At 45.0% G+C, this 20,895-nt stretch overlaps 1 long non-coding RNA gene across 4 annotated transcripts in view; it reads left to right on the top strand.

Moving 5' to 3' along the window:
* LOC128077805 (uncharacterized) overlaps positions 1 to 20,895 on the top strand; it is a 28,182-nt gene that overhangs the window by 982 nt on the left and 6,305 nt on the right. For 2 of the 4 annotated variants that reach the window (XR_008205195.1, XR_008205196.1), the window contains exons 2-3: positions 7,837 to 7,940; positions 12,278 to 12,717. This is a non-coding gene — a long non-coding RNA (uncharacterized LOC128077805). Of the gene's footprint in view, positions 1 to 7,836; positions 7,941 to 12,277; positions 14,239 to 15,051; positions 19,595 to 20,895 lie in introns of those variants that run through there. The other 2 variants (XR_008205193.1, XR_008205194.1) reach the window with 2 other exon arrangements.

Genomic DNA, 20,895 nt, shown 5'->3' with positions numbered 1-20,895 from the left:
ATGGGAAATTTCCCAGCACACGGATGCCCTGATGTACAAGTTTAATTGAGACACCTTTAGAAGGACTCTGTCATTAATTAAGAATCACAGTTCCCCTCCGGATATTGATGCAGGCTGTGCTTACAATGTGTGCAAAGCCACGGCTCTCAGAGAAGTGTTTGGAGGAGTAAACAAGAGGCACGTGGCATCCTGAAATCCTCCACCTGAGGAAAAATCAATGTTGCTTTCCTTGCAGCGCTTACAAACATCAGCACCCAGCAGACAGGAAATCTTACAAAAGGAAAGAGCAATGATTTAACAGATCATTATCTGTATTCTGTAATGGACATACGGCCCTTTTGGCTGGGCAGCATGGACATGAATTAGTAACCATGGCCCCAGTCAAGGATATGCCTGCCAGTCACTTTCCTTGCCAAGGCTTAAATGCTGCTGAGATGGTCCTTGCTAATGCGTCTAAATGGCTTCAGGAACCCAGCAGCTCTCCAGCACGGCTGAGCTGCCATATGACTGTCTGCATCTGACCACGTAGCTGCTTCCTGTGATAAGGGACGGGTTGTGCTGGCATCTGCCTGTATGCACAGGCTGTGACGACTGCAGCCAGAACAGCCAAGTGAGGATCTTTTCTGAGAGGCAGAGACTTGCACAAGGTCTCACAGTTGTCTCATTTCCCATTTGTCCCCTCTTGCAAATGTGGACACCTGGGCTGGGGCGGGTTCCCAAAATCGCACCCATGCAATCCTGTCATCTTGGGTATATTTTTAGTGAGATGAGAAACAGTTCATGAGAAACCTGCAGGGTCAGGTGTGTGCTGCTAAAAATCTTGTGAAATGGAGATCTGAAAAAGAGCTAAAAAGCTTCAGGTATCCAAAGCTTCTCTGCTTTTCTTCCAACTACATTCCCGGTCCCACAAGAAAATCTTGTTACTTTCATTCAAAGTTTGACTTCCCAAAGAGCAGAAAAAGAGCTCCTGGCCCTAAATAACATTCACTTAAGCCTGTCAAAGACAGAAACTTTTTAGGGGAGGCAGTAGGAAACACCGAGCAGAATAATTTAAATCTTATCCTGCTGTGTTGCCGTGTTGCCCTCAAGGGGCTGCTGGCTTCGGAGGTTGGTTGGTGCTGCTGTCCTCGGGGGCTTTTCTCTGGGATGCAGAGAGTGGAGAGCCCTTTTTGGGAATTTCAAGAGCCCATCCTCAGCAGCCCAAGAGTTGTCACAGCCACAAGACAGGGGTCTCTTTTGTGGAAGAAGGCAGTGTGAGAGACATACTACTGAACCATCTTGTTGAGACTGTGTCACCCTGACAAACCACTGATCCAGAGATATGATACTGCAACCTGGTGGCTCAGGTGTTTGTATGAAGAATGGATGCAGGTGTCAGTGATGGCATCAGGCCCTTAAGACTGGGCTGGGAGGAACGGTGGGTCAGTTGCACCTGAGTTTGCCTGCTTAGGAGAGGTGTTTCCCACTTCAGTTGCAGCTGGGTGGTTGAGTGGAGGTTGTGGTGCAAACACTAAAATGCCCGAGTTTTGGTGAGCATAGCCTTTGGTGTAAAGCCAGGTTGTATTCTAAAGCTTTGGGAATGAGGTACCTAGATGGAGGGCAAGGCTTGACCTTGGTACCTGCAATCCTTTTGGGGGGATAAAATTAGTAAAATAATCTAACTTCATATCTTTGTACTGTGTGATGCAAAGGTCTTTGCACTTCTCCCTGGTGACCAGCAATAGATCCAAAGGAATGGTGCAGAAATATGTTAGGGGTGGGTCAGGTTGGGCAGTGGTCATGGTCCCAAGCTGCCGCAGTTCAAGAAGTTTAGGCAATGCTCTCAGATGTGAAGTTTGATTTTTTTTTTGGGGGGGGGGGATGGTTCTCTGTGAAGCCAGGAGTTGGACAGTGGTGACCTTTGTGGGTCCCTTTCACAGCAGGGCCTTTAATTAAAGAATGCACAAGTACATAATCAGATGAGCTAAACTTGCCCGTTTTTATCTCAGTTTGAATTGCTGTTTAATATCACACATACTCAGATCTACAGGTGTGGTTTGTTCTTCTCTGGTGATTGCTCAATACAGACTAGATTTTAGTGCAGGGCTGTAGTGAGACTCCCAGGGCTCCTGGACTTGGCCCAACTGTATCTCCAATAAGTTAGAGATGGGTTCAAAAAGAAAGGCAAGAGTAGTTACAAGAGGAACCCACCACCTCAGCAGCAGAACTGACAATAAACAATGGTTATTTCTTCCCTGTTACAGGTTTTGCAGGATGTCCTAATTACCTTGACATTATTAGTGCGGAAGTTGTGCTCTATCCACCCACTAAGTACAGGAAACATGCCCAGTCTGTAATTCTATCCTTCACCTCACATGCCTCTGATGGGATGGAGTCGGAAAGGAAACTAAATAGCCTGGAAAGGTTAACCAGAGACAGAGAAATTAACCCTTTCATTTTCTCACACTGGAAAGTGGATTTGGTGGGTGGTGCCATAGAGGGAGACTGTTTACTTCCAGAATCATAGAATCAAAAGGTCTAAGAGCTATCATAGACCTAGTCTTAGCCCATGGAATAACACAAGTCTTTCAGTCTGAAATCTGATATATTTTTATTATTTATTTATTTATTTATTTTCAAGTGAGCACAGCGTATTACGCCTGCCTATGTTCTTTAGGTATAGTCAGAAATCACTTAACACTTTCTTAGTATAAACTGATTGTTAATTAACTTGTGTTGTGTTATGGGCATGAATTGTGAAGGGTTATATAGATCTGGATGTCCTGTTTGAGCTTTGAAAAGGGAAGCAATGAGAAGATACTCATTCAGGCAACAGAGGCTTCAGACAGGTTGAGTCGTCTTGTATCTGTTTCAAATGCTGCTCTAATTTGTTTCTATAGGACAATGAGGATTAGCTGAAGGTAATCTCTTTACAATGGTTAAATCAGTATAGGTGAGTCTGTTAGTATCAGGATCGTGTAAGTGTAGAAATAATTGTTTAAGTCAGAGCAAAGGGACGGGCAGAAATACTGGAGAGTGGAGTGAAATATGCTTGTAGAAATGTTTATTTCCTGTTATAGCCATCCAACAAGAGGTAATGACTGAATGCAAATAATCTTGCACCATCTTACTTGCACACCAAGTATGTGTGCACGTGAGACCCTGCACAAGAGAAAAAGGATTGGCTGCATATCTATTAGCTGAGCTCAGCTTTTTGCCATTCACCCATCCTGTATCCTCTGTGAAGGAAGAGGCTGGTTTATGAGCTTGCTATATTTAACTATGCCATGTCTTCTTACAAGGCACTGCGGTGTTACAAATGTTTCCCTCTCCGAGGGATCTGGAGGGGCAGGGATGCTTTTTGTGCTCAGCTCTGAGGATTGCCGTAGGAGGGAACTGCAATGCAGAAGGTTGGCTTTTGTGCTCACTTGTTCTGTGTGTTTCCCATTCAGACATAAAAATCACTCTGCTTGAAATTGCCCATCTGGTCTTTGTGACTGAGGACAAAGCCATAAAAAATCAGGATAGGTTCTCCTTCCCTGCCTATTCAATACCATCAGCACTGAAGGCAGGATTGATTTGCTGTAGCAGGGTAGGAAGTTGGGGGAGGAGGGGAAGAATGTAAATTCCCCCAAATTTTAGAAGTCCTGAGAACTTCAGGCCTGAAAATGTGATAATTGAGTTACTTTGGGGTTGGAGCTTTTCTCAGCAGCAACTTCACAAAACAGGGAATTGGGTTTACATGAAACGCTCACTTTGAAACCATGAGTTGTGGTGTTTGTGCTTTGTGGGTGGTTTCCTTCTTTATTGTTGTTTTGTTTTTGCTTTTTTTTTAAGATTTTTTTTCCCCGTCCCACTTGATAAGAGTCATGTTTGAAAATGCAAACTCGATAGGATCAAAAGTTGACATTTCTGAGCTTCCTGAATTGCCTCTGTGGTGTTTCTGTATCTCTGCTGATATTGCAAGTAAGGATGCTGAGAAACTGGGAGGAAGAAGGGGCCGTCATGATTCTATCCTTTTTCTTTTACTTGACTCCAGCTTCTCACAATCTCAGCCCTCACTATTGTGTTTTGAGAAACTTGCAGTCTAAGCACCTCCGGGTGATTCAGCTGACGTTTCTGTTTTCAGAACTTCTTACTAAGAAAAGGAAGGGGGGGGGGAAAGAATGCAGCTCTCTGGTGGCAAACCTTTTTCAAGGACAACAGACTAATTTCGTAACGCTTTATTTGCATTTTGAATCGATTGCTCCTGTCATCAGGTGACGGGCAGAGCTGGAAGAACAGGCTCCTTCCTGCCAGTTCCTTTTGCTAATTTGACAAAGGATCTTCTGGGCTCCAAGCATGTCCTGGAGAAGCACAGGTCATGTTTATTTTCCTGCTCCTCCTTTCCAGCAAAATGGGAATTGTAGGAACAAGTGCCAAGAAGGCTGTGGGAGGAAGGGACAAGGACTTTGCACGGTGGCTGTTTGATGGCATGGTGTCAGTGCCCCAGGATGGTTCCCTGACTGACACCTCTGGGCTGCTGCAGGGTGATGTGATGCAAGAACGGGGCTTGGAGAAGAAATACAGGAGGTTCTGGAGGCTGACAGTACTCTCGTGAACCTAGAAAGCAAGTGTAATGGGTTTCAGCCAGAGACTAGGGAAATATAAGTCGAACCAGAAAGGCCAATTAGGATCGTGGAATCATTAAGGTTGGAAAAGACCGCTAAGATCATTTAGTGCAACCGTGAACCCATCACTACCATATCCACTAACCACATCCCCAGGTGCCACAAGAAGCTGAAGAAGAGCCCAGTACAACAAAACCCAGCTCACGTTATCTTTTGTTAAAGACCAGACTACAGTTTCTCTCTTTGGAGCATATTCTTGTTCTCTGCTCTTGAGCCCTTTGCTGCAGGATGTGTTTGAGGTGCCAGATGTGAGCGTGATTGAGTGGGGATGTTTTAGTACAGACCGAATGAAATTCTCCACTTTCCTCCCATGAACACCTCTGAGAGATTTGCAGCTTTGAAGTGAATTGTTATTTGAGTTCCCTCTTTATTTCTCTGGAACTCAGCAAGGGAAGGAGCCTCTTTATGCTGGGAAAAATAAAGCAAAATAAATGAACTTTCCAGTAAAGCCACAAAGTGTCAAATAGTTATTAGTCACCTCAGGGCCAGAGCAGCTGGTGGCTGTTTTGGGAATGCACAAGGGATTTTCTTTTCCACAACGTGCGGTGGTTCAGTCACCTCTTGCTCGGTGCAAGGCCAGAGCTAACTGCAGGCTCCTAACTTTCTCATGTTCATCAGTCCCTGCCTCCTCCCATCCAGCTTCCCCTTTGTTGTCATTGCTTTCCCCACTCGGTGTCCATCCTATTCTTAGCTCTCATTTATCGATATTGTGCTGTTATTGGGTGACCCAGAAAGATGTGCGTTGTAGGACTGGTACCATGGCAGCTGCGGGGTATGCTTTCCTGTTTTATTGACCTCTTTTCCTTCTGTGCTGTGAAAGCATACAGAAATATCACCTTTTCATTCCCCAGAGCTTTCAATCTGTAATGTTGGCAGTGCAGAAAGATCATTTTGCACCCTTTTTTGACCAGTCTGTTTTCTCTGTCGTTAGGAGAGATCATGCTGGTTAAACAGTGATGGTGAAACCAGGAGTGGATTCTCACGTCTGTTTATGATGTATGGAGTGTACAGAGCTCTGAGCAGGCTGAGCTGGCCTCTGAGCAGAAAACCAGAAATAACAGTGCATTTGTGTGCATGGCTGCCCTTAGGGTGGGCTAATCCCATAGGGCTCAGAAGCATGGAGGAGAATTGGAAAGCCGTGACTTAATCCTCACTGAGATTGAGATATTTTTGAATAGTAGCACAGTTCTACCACCATTTCTCTTTCACTCACTGCTGAAGTTTGCTCTCATGGCTCACAAAACTTGGGTGAACAGCAGTGGTAGTTGTTTGGGTTTTTAAAAAATATTTCTCAGCAAGGTGTAGATCTTTCTTCCTTGTTGCTGTTAACTCCTGACTAAACCAAGTGGGCACTTGGACCCCTAAGTGACTCTTGCACGCTTTCTGTAGACCTCTAAGACTCATAAAAACCCTGATTAACGTGACTCTTCTCATATACAGGTATTGCACCTGTCTTATCTTCCCTCTTGCATCTGTCCCACCAAGACGTGTGGCTCTGCAGTCCCTTGGCCTCCTCCTTTTGCCCTGGAGTGGGCTTGGGTGGCAAGAAAGCTGTGTGGCACCTCCAAGCCATGCCCATGGGGATGGAAAGTTGCCATTCAGTCCTCATTTGGAGGGATGCATCTTACCCAACCAGCTGAATGTGCAGTTGGAATAGGTTAATGGATATGGGTAATTGACTTTGTTGTTTTTCTAAGTGCTGCTGATGGCATTCAAAACGACCCAAAGCAGGGTGAGGTGGGATGAATGGAGTGGGGATGGACAGGAACTGGAAGTATTTGTGGTTAATGTGATAAAGCAAAGTGGAAAGCCTTTGAAGACTGGCTTTGGTAAAGTGGGGATGCTTGATGATTGCACTCATCTGTAGCTCTGTTGCGAGGGATTTAAGAATGTGTTCTTCCGTTATGTTGAAGGCACGTTTACCCACTTTAATTTGAGTGCCAAGAATGCCAGGACTTTTTCTCACTGTTCATTCGCTGAACTTCTCTGGAGAACAGAGACATGCAGAGAACTCTTCTGAACATCCCTGCTGCTTGGGGACATGACAACTCTCCTTATTTCAAAAACCCCTAACCTAGTGAGACACTAGCAAAGCCATCATGCTTCTGAGACCTTGTTGGTGTTATTTCTGGACACTGAGCCTTTCTTTTCTTGTGTTCACACAGGATTCTTTCCCAGCCACCTGGTTGCTACAGCGGAACTAGGGGAAACTGACAAAATGGGTGATTTGTATGTTATTTAATTTTCAGTTCTGTATTCATAGTGCAAAACAGAGATAAGTCCTAATTGCTCTCTACAGACAAGTGGGTAAGCTGGTCTGGACTGGGAGCACACCTTGGCCAGGTCAGAGGTTTCTCCTCTGTGTATTACAAGAACCACTGATTTCAGGTGGAGTCAGAACATGAGTTAACTGTGCAGTGGGGAAATATCCTCAGAGCAGCTCCTTGGGGTGCTGTCGTAAGTCTTCAGTTGTGGAAAAACAGGGCAATCAGACCTGAGTTTCTAGTGCTAAGGTTGGAATGGGAAGGTGTTGCAGCAAATACGTTTGTTTTTGTTTTTTTTTTATTTCATCAAAAAAGAAGTTACTTTTGAAGGTCACCTTTTAAGAATTCCTTAGTTGTTCTTGTCCATGTGGTAGGCAAGAAGCAATCCTGTTTTCTGTGAAAACAGTTCCACAGAAAGGGAGCGCTTTGTTTTCACATATAAACAAATATATTTATACAAATCTCTCTGCTGGAAAGTCTGATTATGCTGGGCCAAGCACACCATATATTACAGAGGTATTAATTGCCTGCTCGGTTTATGCAGTCACATGTTAAACACACTGTTACCCCGAGCAGTCCAACAATGGCAGTGTTTTCTATCCCAAAGTGAGCATGATGCTGGAATACCACACTGGAGAGGAACGTGTGAGGAACAGGACTGAGCTGTGTTAAACCAATGATTTAACATGACTTAAAAAGAAAAAAGCCACCCAGGAAAACCGGATGATGACATTTGCCACCATTCAATTAAAAAGTCACTCTTTCCTGTTTTCCAGTGAGCTCTGGGCTTTCCAAGCTCACTGCTCTGTGCTGGGATGACTGACTCATGAACCTGATAGGAAAATGCACCTGTTTTTAGCCAGAGGTTAAAGCAGTTCTTTGGTTTCTAGAGTAAACAAAGGATTTATTTCTGTCCTTAACAGCTACCCTGCGAAGCCCAGGAGCACAGGAAAGCTGGCGGGAACAGAGAGCTTTGAGCAGAGTTTGCTGAAGTCAGGAGGGCTGTGAAGTCTGTGCTAAGATGATGGTAGGTGTCAGAGGGATCTGGCCCCTACTTTTTACTGAAGGGAAACTGGGAAATAAATTTGGTGCGGTGATTGGGTTGGGTGCTGGGTGCTCCGAAGAGCTGGAAGTGAGTGAGACACATTCTCCTCTTTGCCCTGAGCTTTCCATATGCATCTTTGGCAAAAGAGCAACTGTTTGTCACAGAGACGTGATGGGCACAGAGGCATTTGAGGCTGCAAGGCTGATTTGAGACCATAATAAGAACAGCCCTGGAAGTGGCTAGAATATTTGGAAATGGGAGAGTTGGATGTATCATGGAAGTCAAGAGGTTCGGTTAACTGAGTCCTTTATTAATCCCAAAGTGAGAAATGGGATGGCTTGATCTCTGCACAGTACTGAAAAGTGCAAAGATGACATTGGATTATTTCAGGTCAGCACTCAGGATGGTATGGGAGCAAGATGGATTTTAGTTTTTATTTAACTGGATTTAATTACATGTGTGAACTTCAAAGTGCTGAAAGCCTAATAGTTGGTGACCTAAGGTCTAATTTAAAGAAACAACAGCAGCCTAAACCTTAAGCTTGTTTGTTAGACCATATGGCATGAGTGGATTGTGTGATATTTCAAGTAAGGATGTAGAGAGCAAAGTACCCTGTGCATCCAAAGCATTTACCAAGATTTCCAGCTTTGCTGAGAGGAATCTGAACGCCGACCTCGCCTGCCCTCCATCCGTGGTGCAGGAGCTCAGCTGGGACAGATAGGAGAGAGGCTTTCTACTCTGAGAAATCTGCAGTGCCCTTAGACCACGCTCATGCTTTTGGAAGAATAGGAACACTTGAATTTTCGGTGTGAAAGATGCATGTGACAAGGAAATTCTAAATCTGTTTAAGAAGAAGAGGAGATCTTCAAAGGCTTGTTATCCTAATTTAATTTTTGTTTTGATTAGTGTTAACACATTTTGATTAGTATTGTGAAAGCTATCTATTTGCATTGCAGGCTGTGCTTGCTTTCAGAGAACATTGTTCTTGGATAAAGGCTCTCCTTGTGGCTCGTAGAGAAGCTTGTTAGAGCTACCTTTAAAAACTAGAAATGGTCATAAAAATTTGCTTCTGGAACTAAGACCTGCTGCTGAATGGCTAAATGTATCTGCTCGTGGGAGGTGTTTGTAGGGGAAACAAAGTTTTTTAAATGGTTTAATTATGGAATAAGCAGAAACGTTGAGAAAGGGGAATACAGCTTTGGTATGCCCCTACTTGAAGTGATTGCAGCAGTTCTGTCTGTCACAGAATGTCCATGCTGTATTGATTCACAGCCTGGTCCAGCTCAGATGAGAACAGTTGATGTAACAAATCACCACCCAGAATGTTTTGTATTTCCAGTGCCTGTTTGGTGATTGGCATCCACACTGAGCAGCTGCTCCAGGTGCTTCCACTTTGAAGATGATCAGTTCCAGACCCTTGCTTTCATCTTGGTCGCATATCCGATTGAAAGGACCTTGATGCAACAGTGTCTGTTTCACATTTAAAATAGAACTGCTCAAAAGCTGCTTAAATAATTTGTATGTGTATCCAAGAATCTCAAAGCTTTGGCCATATCAGTTAGTTTTTGAGGCAACCTCATGAGGTGCTCATTATCTTCATTTATATAGGACTTCAATGATGCACAAAGAGTGAATGTTTTGCTTTGTGTCAGTTTTGTATCAGGTAAAGAATACCAGCCCATGCCAACCTTCATGAGTCATCCCAGCAGGCTGACAGCATCCAGCTGCTTTGTGCCTGAAGCACAAAACCCATAAAAGGCTGTGGAGTGCAGCCCAGGCACAGCATGGTGAGGAAACCTTGCTGGTGCTGACACATGGAAGGAGACAAGGAAGGGAATAAGGAATAAGGAAAACGAAGAAAGCACAGTGGCCTCAGCCTGGTGCAGCTGATGGTGTAGTGCATAAGTGACCACTCCTCTTATAGAGTAATGCAGTGTGGAAGTTTCTCCAGGAACACCAACAGAAGGAGCTAATTCTTATCTCCTGTGATGGCCTTACTGCTTTTACATAATCTGCACACACACCCCTTCCATCCCTCCAGCAGCTTCCTGCTTGAAAAAAGCTCCTTGTTCAGTATTATGCCCCTAGCATGTTCTTAATTTCCTTGTGCTTTATTATAGTTTCATATCCACTTTGTCAGATTTCATGTTATTTTCCATCTTCCTTAACACCTCATTTTTTTTGGAGAATTTCTTTTTTCATCCTAGAAGTGTTGCATGCTTTAATCACATTAGCTTACCTTTTCCTTACACTGAGCCTGCTGTACAGCATCTTCAAGCAGCATTACATCATCTGTAAGTGCTTTACTGCTTCTAGCTGCTCACTTCAATGAATTTCCTCACTTTCATGTGGTTCCCTTTTTTAAAGGTAAACATTGAATTTGACAGTCTTATGACAAGAAGAAATTTCTTCTTAGCTACATCTTACAACAGATCCTGGCTGCCAGATGGGATGAACTTGAGTATAATTTATCCTCTTCCTGTAGATTTTCTACCTCCACAAAAATGAGGCATTTCAGCTAAGGCATGGAAAATGAGTGGCTGTGTGTCACGTCTTCTGAAATGCATACGGATAGAGCAACACATCGGGGCTTGCTTATGTACTTACTTAAGGGGCTTAATTGGGGTTTCTCTGTTTTCAACTCCTCCGCCCTTTTTCTATCTTTTGTTCTTAACAGAGATTTGAAAGTTTCGACCAAATGAAGCGTTCTTCCACATTTCTTCCTTCCCCGCAGCCTTTAGTTTAAAACTCTTCTGCAATGTTAACTCTGTAACAGCCAGCTTCTTTCTATGCTTGTGGCCCACACCACGTTCCTCTGTTCCCTCACTGTAGCACTGTGTGTCATGGATGCTCCAGAGCGGCGTGGCTCTTTCCCAGGAGATAAGTGAGGGCTTTTTGCCTATACAACAGCTCTGCTGAGCTTTCCCATGCTGGGAGGGAAGGAGGGAGGAGATCCGGTTTCCTCTCTGTCCGAGCGCCAGCCCTGTGGCACTGGGAACATCCGAGGGCATTGTGCAATCTGCAGAGGTGGCTCTCTGTATAGCCTAGCAAAGCAGCGTCTGATAATGGCTCTCTCTTTGTTTGTATCACACAATCAAGCTCACGATCTCTCCAGCCCACGGTGTTCTGTCCTGCGAGGCTGAGTGCAGGGCTGTGCACAGTGCAGAGCCCTGCAGTGCTGCAGTCAGTCAGTTGCTTGCCCTGAAAGCTATGTAGGCATAGAGCATTGGAGGCCCAGAAGTGCCTACAAACTGGGAGAACTCGGAGAGAGCAGCCCTGCAGAGAAGGGCTTGGGGGTCCTGGTGGACAGGAGGCTGGATATGAGCCAGCAGCATGCTCTTGCAGCTCTGAAGGCCAACAGTATCCTGGCTGTCAACAGAGGGGTGGCAGCAGGGAGAGGGAGGGGATTGTGATTGTCCCCCTCTGCTCTGCCCTGGTGAGGCCCAGAGAGCTGTGGGTGCCACATCCCTGGAGATGCTCAAGGAGAAGTTGGACAGGCCCCTGGGCAGTCGAGCTTGTGTGTGGCGCCCAACCTGTGGCAGGGGTTGTTATTGGATGGGCTTTCAGGTCCCTTCCAACCCAAGCCGTTCTATGGCTGTAAAAGGGCAGGCATAAGCTGTCTTGGCTTCAGTTCAGTGGAAGTGCAAGTCGCATCTTTTTCAGGAGGCATGGGAAATGCTTCTGGAGCTTAAAGACAAGCTTATCAACTTTGACTTCTAAGCAATGCCAGATTTAATTTTCCAAAGGTCATGGAGGAGTTTTCTTCTGCCATCTCCAAAGGCTGTGACAAATGTTCCCCTAACAAAGTAACAAATTGTTCAACACAATGCACTTAGTAATTACCTTGCCATAAAGGTATTTATGGCAGGTATAGTAAGATAAACCAGTTTGCTTCCTATTGTTTTTCAAAGAAAAAAAAAAAGGCTGTACTCATTTTGTGGTGAGTTTGAGGGATAAATATAAACTGATGTCTTCATTGAATGCTTTCATGGCTCTTAAAAGATATTTATAGGCTATCCCTGTCAAAGATCAGGAAATGCACTCATTTCAGTATTTTTGTAAAATCGTTTGAGTTGGAAGGGACCATTAAAGGTCATTCAGCCCAATTCCCTGCAATGATCAGAGGCACCTCCAGCTATGCGGGTCTGTATCTACAGGTACACGGGTATTCTGTGTATCTATTCTGGGTAGCTATTTAAATTTTATCCAAAAATTGACCTTGAAGTATTCTATTGTTGCAAAGTCAGTTAAAGTTGTCCATAATACGTGAATTCAGTATCTTTTGTGAATGTTCCTTCCTATCTGGTCTGTATTTACAGGATCCTGCACTAATCTGCCTGGTATCACTGCCTCCTGTACAGTGCTTTCACAGTGCAGACACAGAGCAGCTCCTGTGGTGGGCATGGGAGCCAACCATGCAAGAAATGAAAAGCAAAGACTGTACAGTATGTTACTGAATACAAATGCAGCACGGATGTTAGCAACACAAAACTAAATCAGTCTGGCAAGAGGAAAGCCAGCCCTGGACTTGCATCAGCAGCGCTGGTCTGTGGGTTCCAAGTGTGGCATCACTGCAGAGCCGGTTGGACGAGGCTCCCTGACCTCCTCTACTTGGCAGGCTTTCCTCTGCATTTTTGGCTGAGAGACAAACTAAACTGCCCTCCCCATCCCTCCAACTGGTCCCAGTACATCCCGGTGCAGGTGTGCTGGCGGGCAAGGTGAGGAGAGATTTCATCACTCCAGCATATCCAGCACATAGGTAAGGACAATCCACACAGTGTTTTTCACCAGCATGACATAAAAATGAGGAGAATGGGGAGAAACAGCTGCAGTGATGCAAAGGCTGTCTGTAGCTATGGAATGGGCAGGTAAGAGTATCTTTTTTGTAGAACAGGCAGTGTTACAGCTCTGGAGCGTGGATCCCAGTAGAGCACCTATTTTGGGGGGCTGTGGGCTCAGACGTAGTCCCATTCCAGAGATAGCATATCCACAAAGGATTTCCAGCTTCTGTCTGAATATCCTGGTATGCCTGTGTGAGCAGATCCTTCCTCTGAACTGCCTTTGGCTTCACAGACCTCTGGTAAGAGGGAAGATCTTGGAGGTAAAACATCAAGAAATAGGTGCAAGGAGAGGGAATCTGTGGCTCTGCCACCAAGTTCTTTTGCCATCTTGTACAGAACATTTCTCGTATCTGTGCCTACGTTTCCAATCTGTAACGTAAAAATAGCAGTGCTTCATCTCAGCTACGCACTGTAGTCCTAAAATACAAAATCTTTCATAGAAAGCCTGCTGATTACCCAGTTAATGTAGAGTCTTGCCCCATAGGGCACTTTTCCTCCTATATCTGCTTCCTCCTTTGTATGGACTTTGCAGTGGTCATCTGTAAGGTAAACTGCGAAATCTTTGTGTTATGTATGTTTGTGTCCAGCCTTGAAACGTTATTTCATTCCCTGAGGTGTGTGCTGCTGTAAGGCAAATGAAATGTCCCAGTCCCCTGTTAATTACTCATTAGGTAAGATTTAATATGTGTGTATGTGGGGCTGGCAGCCAGAAGTGGATACACAGAGATGGTCTGTGAGCCAAGCTTCTACCAGCTTTAGGGCAGGGGTGGTTGAGTAACTAGGATGAAATGAATAAAATAAAATGGTAAGACCATTAGTTCTTTGCCCCAAACTGAACCCAACACCTTTCCTTTTTGTCACAAGACCAAACTTACAGTTCACATCAGAAGGCTGGGAGACCTGGGGTAGATTCGCATACCTTCACAGAACAAATCACGGGTCTGGACTGAGCCAAAGCATCACTTGGGACCCAAGTCCAGATCTCACCTGTGACTGTTAGTTCTACCTGAACTTTGATATGGTATTGAAATTGGTATGGCCTCTGGAAAAAAGTTTTAGGTTATTCTGTTCATTACAGACATGCTGTTCCCTGTTTGGTACAAAGAGTGCTGTTTTTCTGTTAGAAGATACAGATTTCCTGGCTGAGTGAGGAGGGCAGCATTAGCCACACCAATTTTGACAGAGAGCATTTGGAAATCCAGGTTGATATAGGCACGTGGCAAGGAATGACAAGCAAGTACATGGTGGACAATATACCAAAGGAATCAAGTGAGTGGAAAGACATCTGGCAGCTAGTAATGGGGGGCTGATGAGGCACATGCCCCTCAAGGAAAACTCTGTTCCTCTGGGAGTCCATGCCTCTGCTTGCTGATACAATAACCCGACACTGGTGGGATAAGCTGGGCTCTGAAACTTATTTAAAATGGGTCTGATGCAAAAGAGCTCAGGGCTCTTTTGGGGAAAAAGCCCTGTGCTCAGGGCTTTTGGGGAGCACACCTTTTCCATAGGCTGTAGCATCAGGGGTGTAACAAAGGAGAAAAAAAGCCAGTTATGCTACAGCTCTCTGGGCTCTGGAAATTGTGCCATTTTTGCTTTTCCTGCTTTCCACCATTTTCTACTCGCTCTGTCTCTGTTGTTCACCCACATAATTACATAAGATATCGCCAGCTAAAGCTGCATCTGCCTCCTTAATGGATGGCTCATTATCAGGGGAGGGAAACAGAAAGGGCAAAAGCTTTTGTGTGCCAACAGCACTGCAGAGATGTTCATGTGCATTACAGGAGAAGGAAAGGGTGTAACCTGTCTGTCCTAATTTATAGCCAGATGGGCTGAAAGAGTCAAGGTGTAACGAAGGTCATTGTGGCTGGGAATGAGGTGGAAGCAGTGCAAAGTTTCTCTATTGATGTAAAAGCAATTAATTCTCCAACAAAGTCTCTGTCTCATTGGGCAGGACAGAGCAAGGCAGTTCTGTGTTTGAGTACTCCCACAGCATTGATCTTTTTTTACTGGAAAACTAAGCTTGTAGAGAGTGTCTGGCCTTGTGTGGGGTGATGCATTGGGCCATGTGGGGCTGGCCCTGTGGGGCAGCAGAGTCAGCCTGCTGCTCTCCATTCCTTGCTGTTCTGGAAAAGTCTCCAAATGTTCCAGTTACTGCAGTAATGCCAACACACTGCCACAGTGCCTGGGGCCTGCTCAGGAGTGCTGTGAGATCACTCCTTCTCATGACAATTCCCATATTGTTTTGGCCACAGGAAAAGACTTGTAGCTACAAGGAAAAATGAAAAGGCAAATGAGAGAGAACAAGGTCTATCAGAAATCCATCTCCAAAGATCCCAAGGTATGACAATACATAACCATTTTTGCTTGAAAGCAAGTCTTTAGCCCTGAACACATATCCCGTTCCAATCAGTATTTGGTGGCAACTGATTGCAGACGGGCTTTTCTTTTATTGATGCTTAAAGCAAACAGTTGTGATGAACTCAGCACAGAGCTGTGTTAATGTCAGGTGTCTGGATGGGTTTCAGAAAAGCTGATGGCAGATAGCAGGGTATGGTTTGATCAGGAGGTGGGTTTTGCGCTGCTGCCTGTGCTGGGCAGGAGACTGGAGGGTTGTGGGGGGCTCCACCAGCCATAACATCCATGATGATTGCAACTGTAGTTTCATTTCGTCTCTCTGTCTAAGTAACCTATTCCTTATTTTATTTTCTTTATTTCCTCTGTGCTTCCCAAGCAGAAAATCTAAGATTCCAAGTTGCATTTTGAGAAAGCTTTAAAATGGACTTCATTAGGTGAGATGACCCTGAGCATTGGTAACAAAATCTGCGGGAGGCAGGGGAGAGGGAAAGAGGAGACTGCTCAGTAGGGGGTGAGTGCTGATGACTCTAATGAAGTCACAGTGTATACTCTCTTCTGCTGACTTGTGCCTCCTCTAATTACTTTCTGAATCCTAAGAAGCTGAACTATGCCTTGCCCGTTCATTATGTCCCCCACGTTCACTCTCCCCAACAAGCAGCGCACTCCCCACAGTCCCTGGAGGCCCTTTGCTGCTGCTCTGGCGCACCAGGCGTGTTTGCTCTGCGTGTTGATGTTTGTGTTTTCTGCGCTGCTGGTGTTTTCCAATTCCTTGGAGCAGTGAGGATGCTGCTGACTTGTCAGAATTGCTGCAGGATGCTGACTCGAGGTTACTGCCTATGGCCTCGTTACATTAACAAGGGATATTTTGAGAAATACAAAAGATTAGGTGTTTATTTTCTATGGGAGAGGGAGAGGAGAGAGAATGAATGTGTGCGAATGAATGGACTTCCCCCGCAGGTTTTATTACATCCCTCCACTGCTCAGTTAGAAATTACTGCCCAGCTCTCTCCCTGCTGTTTGCTAGATGGCCTCTGGTTTACATTCAGGCAATGCAGCCCTTCTTGAAGAGCTCCTTATTCCTATCCTGGGGCATCTGGGTTCCTGAAGTGGGCACAGCCTTTACCGAGTTGGCAATGGGATTTGCAGCTTAGCATCATCTTAAGGCAGATGTAAGTTAGGTCTGCTCTGGTCTTGTTCCTTCCTTGAAGCCAACATTAGCACTGATGTGAGAGAAAGTGAGTCAGTTTGGAAAAATGAGTTGTCAAATAAGTAATGCTGTGAGGAAAAAAAAGAAAGTAATTATTTCCTTATATGCTTGCCTTCCAAAAGTAGCATTGCCAACTGGAGGGATGTGTGGCCATGGCTAAGGAGAGGGTGGACCCCCTCTTCCCTGCTCAGATGGGCTCTCACCCTCGAGGGAGAATATCAAAGGGGAGGATATAGCCTACAAATTCTCTATCTTAAAGAAAGGGGACCTTTGCACAGCCCACACCTCTGAATCAAAGGGAACATCTTCGTTCCCTTCCTCCCTGTTGTCAGGCTATTGGGAAGTAGTTGACACAGTCCTTATCAAAGGAAGTGTGGTCTTTTCCTCTGCTTGTCTACTCAGTGTTATTATGTCAACAGAGATCAATAAGGCGACACAAATCCTATCCTATTACAAGTATTCAGCAGCAAATGAAGCACCCTTGAGTTTAGCCTATTATCATTTCATGCAGTTTACAATTAAAGCCTTAGATAAGATTAATTGCTTTCAAGGTGAGCCTTTACTACTGTCTCCTTAGAATGGAGTCTGGATCCAGTGGAGCATGGCTTTATGTCACTGGAAGAAATCACAAACAATTCTGCAGTTGGATTGAAAGGATTTGTTTAACAGGCCTTGTGTTTCTTCTCTTAAATTTCTCTTGAGAGAAAAATAACTCCCTAGCAAAAAGCGTAACCAGCACAAATAGCGAAACTGGTTAAGAATTACCTACCACTGGTTTTACTTTTAGTTGCTCCAAGCATAAATATTTTAGGCACCCTGACCTTCTTCTGAAGATGAAATGCAGCAGTACTCCAAAAGAAAGCAGATGTAAGTGCTGGATGGAGTGACTGGATTCCAGCACCTATTTCTGACAGCTCTTTTCCATACAAAAAGCTGAGAGAAGGGAGAGGACGGGACACTAAATTCCACCACAAAACACAGCTGCTTATTTATCTATTTGTCATTCTGCTGCAGTTGAGTGTTATGCCCAGATGAAAGAAACCAGCTGGGTGCAACAAAAGCACTGGGCACTCTGCTGATGGAGGCACTGCACAGCAAATCCCAGCTTGCTACAAGGAATGGGTACAATCAGAGTTGTGTGGGATGGAGGAGATGCCACTGTGGCTCCTGCTAAAGTGATAATGGTGAAAGAATTGAGCAGGCTCTCTGGTCTGCTTCTATCTGTACACCTCAACCACAGCTTTGAGCAGAATGGATGAGTAGTATGGTTGTGTCTGGCCTTACAACGTGTGGACCAGGAAGCATTAACTTCAGAGGTAAGTGCTAATTTTTCCCACATGGGAAAGTCACCCGTGTTTTGAGGCTACTGTCTACATTTTTCAGTCCTGTCAACTAGAAGCCTGTGCTCTTGCTATTCGCTCTTGAGGATCTTAGATATTGCTCTGATTCTCAAGAAGATGGGCTTTCTGCAATACACCCTATATCACAAGATCGTGGTAGAAGTTTTGTTTAAACTACTAAATTGTAATACAGAAAAGTACATGAGTTAGGGGGAAAGTGTGCACCTCCCTCTCTGTCCTTTCCCATTCTGTGATGAGCTCTTTCCCCTTTCTGCAATGAACTCTGCTTCCTAGTTACAAGATCACTAAGCAGTTTTCTTCTCTTTGCTGAAGTATCAGCAAACCCTCCTCCACAACACTGAAAATGTTTTGAATTATAAAATGAAGGGTGAGGTTTTCCAAGCGTGAGTGGGGGAGCAGAATGACTTGTCCCTAACACAATGAGAAGGGACAGGATCTCTACTTCAACAGGCAGCCCTCCTTGGGATAGCATAGCTGCGACCCTTCAGACTGTCATGCGTTGGGCAGCACAGGACATCAGCTGTGGGTGCTGCTGTGCACGGTTAATGAAGGATCTGTTTCAGTGACACAGAACTCCCAAGCTGCTCAACTGTGGGCATCTGACTGCAGCTTCTTCAGATACAAGTCATCCCTTCAGTTCACAGCTCTACCTGACAAGCAGCTGCAGGGCTGATAGGATTCCATGAGGCATTGTCAGCACTGTTTTACTGCAGATTTGATTACACATCGAGCGCTCACCTCGTGTAGGCTCCCCATGGCAGGAGGTGTTTGTCTCCTGGATGAGGACTGGCGCAGCGCTGTACCATGCAGACTGGTATAGCTGAGTAAGTGGTTTGGTGTAATCCAGATCAGGATTCCTGGGAAAGCTCTCTGCTTGTACCAAGCTTCTAGATGACTTTCAGCCATCAACCCATCCCACCATGCCGCCCAAACCATTTCCCTCAGTGCCAAATCTCTACTTTTCGTGCACACCCCTGGGGATGGTGACTCCCCCACTTCCTTTTCAGCCTATGCCACTGCCTCACTGCTCTTTCTGATGAGAAATTTTTCCTAATGTCCAACCTGATATTGCTAAACTAAGGTTATGCAGGATAACAAGAATAGGTCATACAAAACAACAAGATAAAAATGATGGTAACACGTTTGATGGTGAAGGAGATTTTAAATAGTCCAGATATAAAGCGTATCCTTGGGGCGCTGGCAAGGATGCAAACTTCTCTCCCACACAACCTCAGTCACTCTTGGAAAGCCAAGTTCTGGAATTTTGAAAGGCAAAATATTACAGCAACAGCAACAACAAACATGCGAATCAGATGTTAAATGACTACTAATGATCTTATCAATGTGTTGTGTAAACAGGAGGAAGAGGACAGACAGAAACATTCAACATTCTTCAGGGTTTTGCAGGGAGGTTTCAGTTTTATAATAGCTTTGTGGTGTTCAGGGGAGGCGGGCACATGGACTCTTGCAGTACAAAAGAAGCCAACCTAAAAATCAAGTAGCAAGATCCTGTGGGAAGTTAGGGTTTTTGTCTAGACAGCTAATTACAGCTTTTTGCAGAACCCAAATGCCTGAGAGCACCTACAGCGGATTGCAGCGTTGGTGGGCATCCTAGTGAGGTTGCCATGGGGTGGTCGTACACTCATGCTATTGCACTGTGTCCCTCCCGCAGGCCATGATGGGGTGAGTGGGGAAGTGACAACGTGGATGTGTTGTTTTCTCACCGCACTGCAAGTCTCCCTGTAGACCCTTCCATCCAATTATTCAAGCCTGCTCCCTAGCATTAAGATTTTCAGGCCTTTTCCCCACTGACTCTTCTCTTTCACACTCTGAAAGCGATAAAGGTGTTGTTTTATTTTGATGAGGACACGACGAGGTTTGGAAAAAAACTTGGCGTTTGTCAGCACGACTTCATTTTACAACTGTTCCTGAGCTGTAGTCTTTCTACCTGGTCGATGGATTCTAATTAAATTGTTTAGCTGACAGTTATTGGTTTTATGTAGGGATATGCTGAGCCCATGGAAAATTTGAATGTTGACAAAGGTCAGCAGAGAATCACTGACTTGCTAGGCATGCCACATATAGCACTTCAGTGTACATATTAAGTAATGCAAGTCGTTTTGTAGAAATGAGGTTGCTTTTCTGTATTTGGCTGCTTTCTTTCTTCTGTTTTCAAGAGCAAAGCACATCTCATTTGCTGCAGAAAACAAAAGCTTGTTGGGATCATTACAGCTAGTACTACATCCAGGCTGCTGTTCAACCATGCTTCCTTTCAAGATGAAGCTGGTTCCAGAGGGTACGCTGGCCCTGGGCCCTGATCTTCTTCCTGTGGTTGTGGCCTACGCTGTGACCTCAGCAATGAAATTACTGGAGGGTTTTTTGGATGTTTTAACTTGGCTTTGCAGAGCTTCCCATCCTAGCAAGTCAAAACAGAGCATCATTTGCTGGATTAGTGAGCTGAAGAGGGATTTGGAAGCCCCAAAGCCAACACAAAGGAGACAGTAGGAATCTTACTCTAGAGCTGGGGATACAGATGGGCACAAGCAGGGATGGAAGAAGGAAGAGCTTTTCCCACTATCAGTTGCAGCAGACTGTGGGGTTGGCTCCTAATGGTACTTCATTTCTGCATGCTGTTGGGGCTGAAAATAGCCCTGCTAAAAAAACAGGTTGTGGTTTGGTGTTGGGTGGATTTCGTGTGTGCAGCTCCCAAGCCCGGCCCCACCACCACTTGCAGGAAAAGTGATCTGGGGATGGGGCAAGCAGCAGGGGAGGGAGCCAGCAAGGGATGTGCTGAGCTGCTGAGGGATTCTTCAAGCCCTGTATGAATAAGGCGTGACACACTGTACAGCCTGATTCTTGCTTTCTTTTCCTGCTACATCAGTATGTTGCCTACCTTGCCCTGCTCTTACCAGTAGAGATGTAGTAGCCCATTGGTCTTCCTGCTAACTTGAGAGCAAGTTTAGCTTTCATTTCTCTGCTGGTTGCTGTGATGAGAAGCCTCCAAAATCTTTCAGTTGCAGCCATCATGTAAATCCAGGCCTTGATGCAATTGAAGATATTTGGCCCTCCTTGTAATGCAGCTTTATTTTGGTCCTGAGTGGCTTAAGGTACCAGACCCTCACTGCAGTTTAAGGACTCAGGATCTCACACCATTTTAGTGGTATATGGATGCT

Source organism: Tympanuchus pallidicinctus, unplaced genomic scaffold (genome assembly GCF_026119805.1).
Source record: "Tympanuchus pallidicinctus isolate F22 unplaced genomic scaffold, pur_lepc_1.0 scaffold16, whole genome shotgun sequence".
Lineage (NCBI taxonomy): Eukaryota > Metazoa > Chordata > Aves > Galliformes > Phasianidae > Tympanuchus > Tympanuchus pallidicinctus.
Note: the sequence above shows the minus strand (reverse complement) of the source record. Positions and strands in the feature narration are given on the sequence as shown.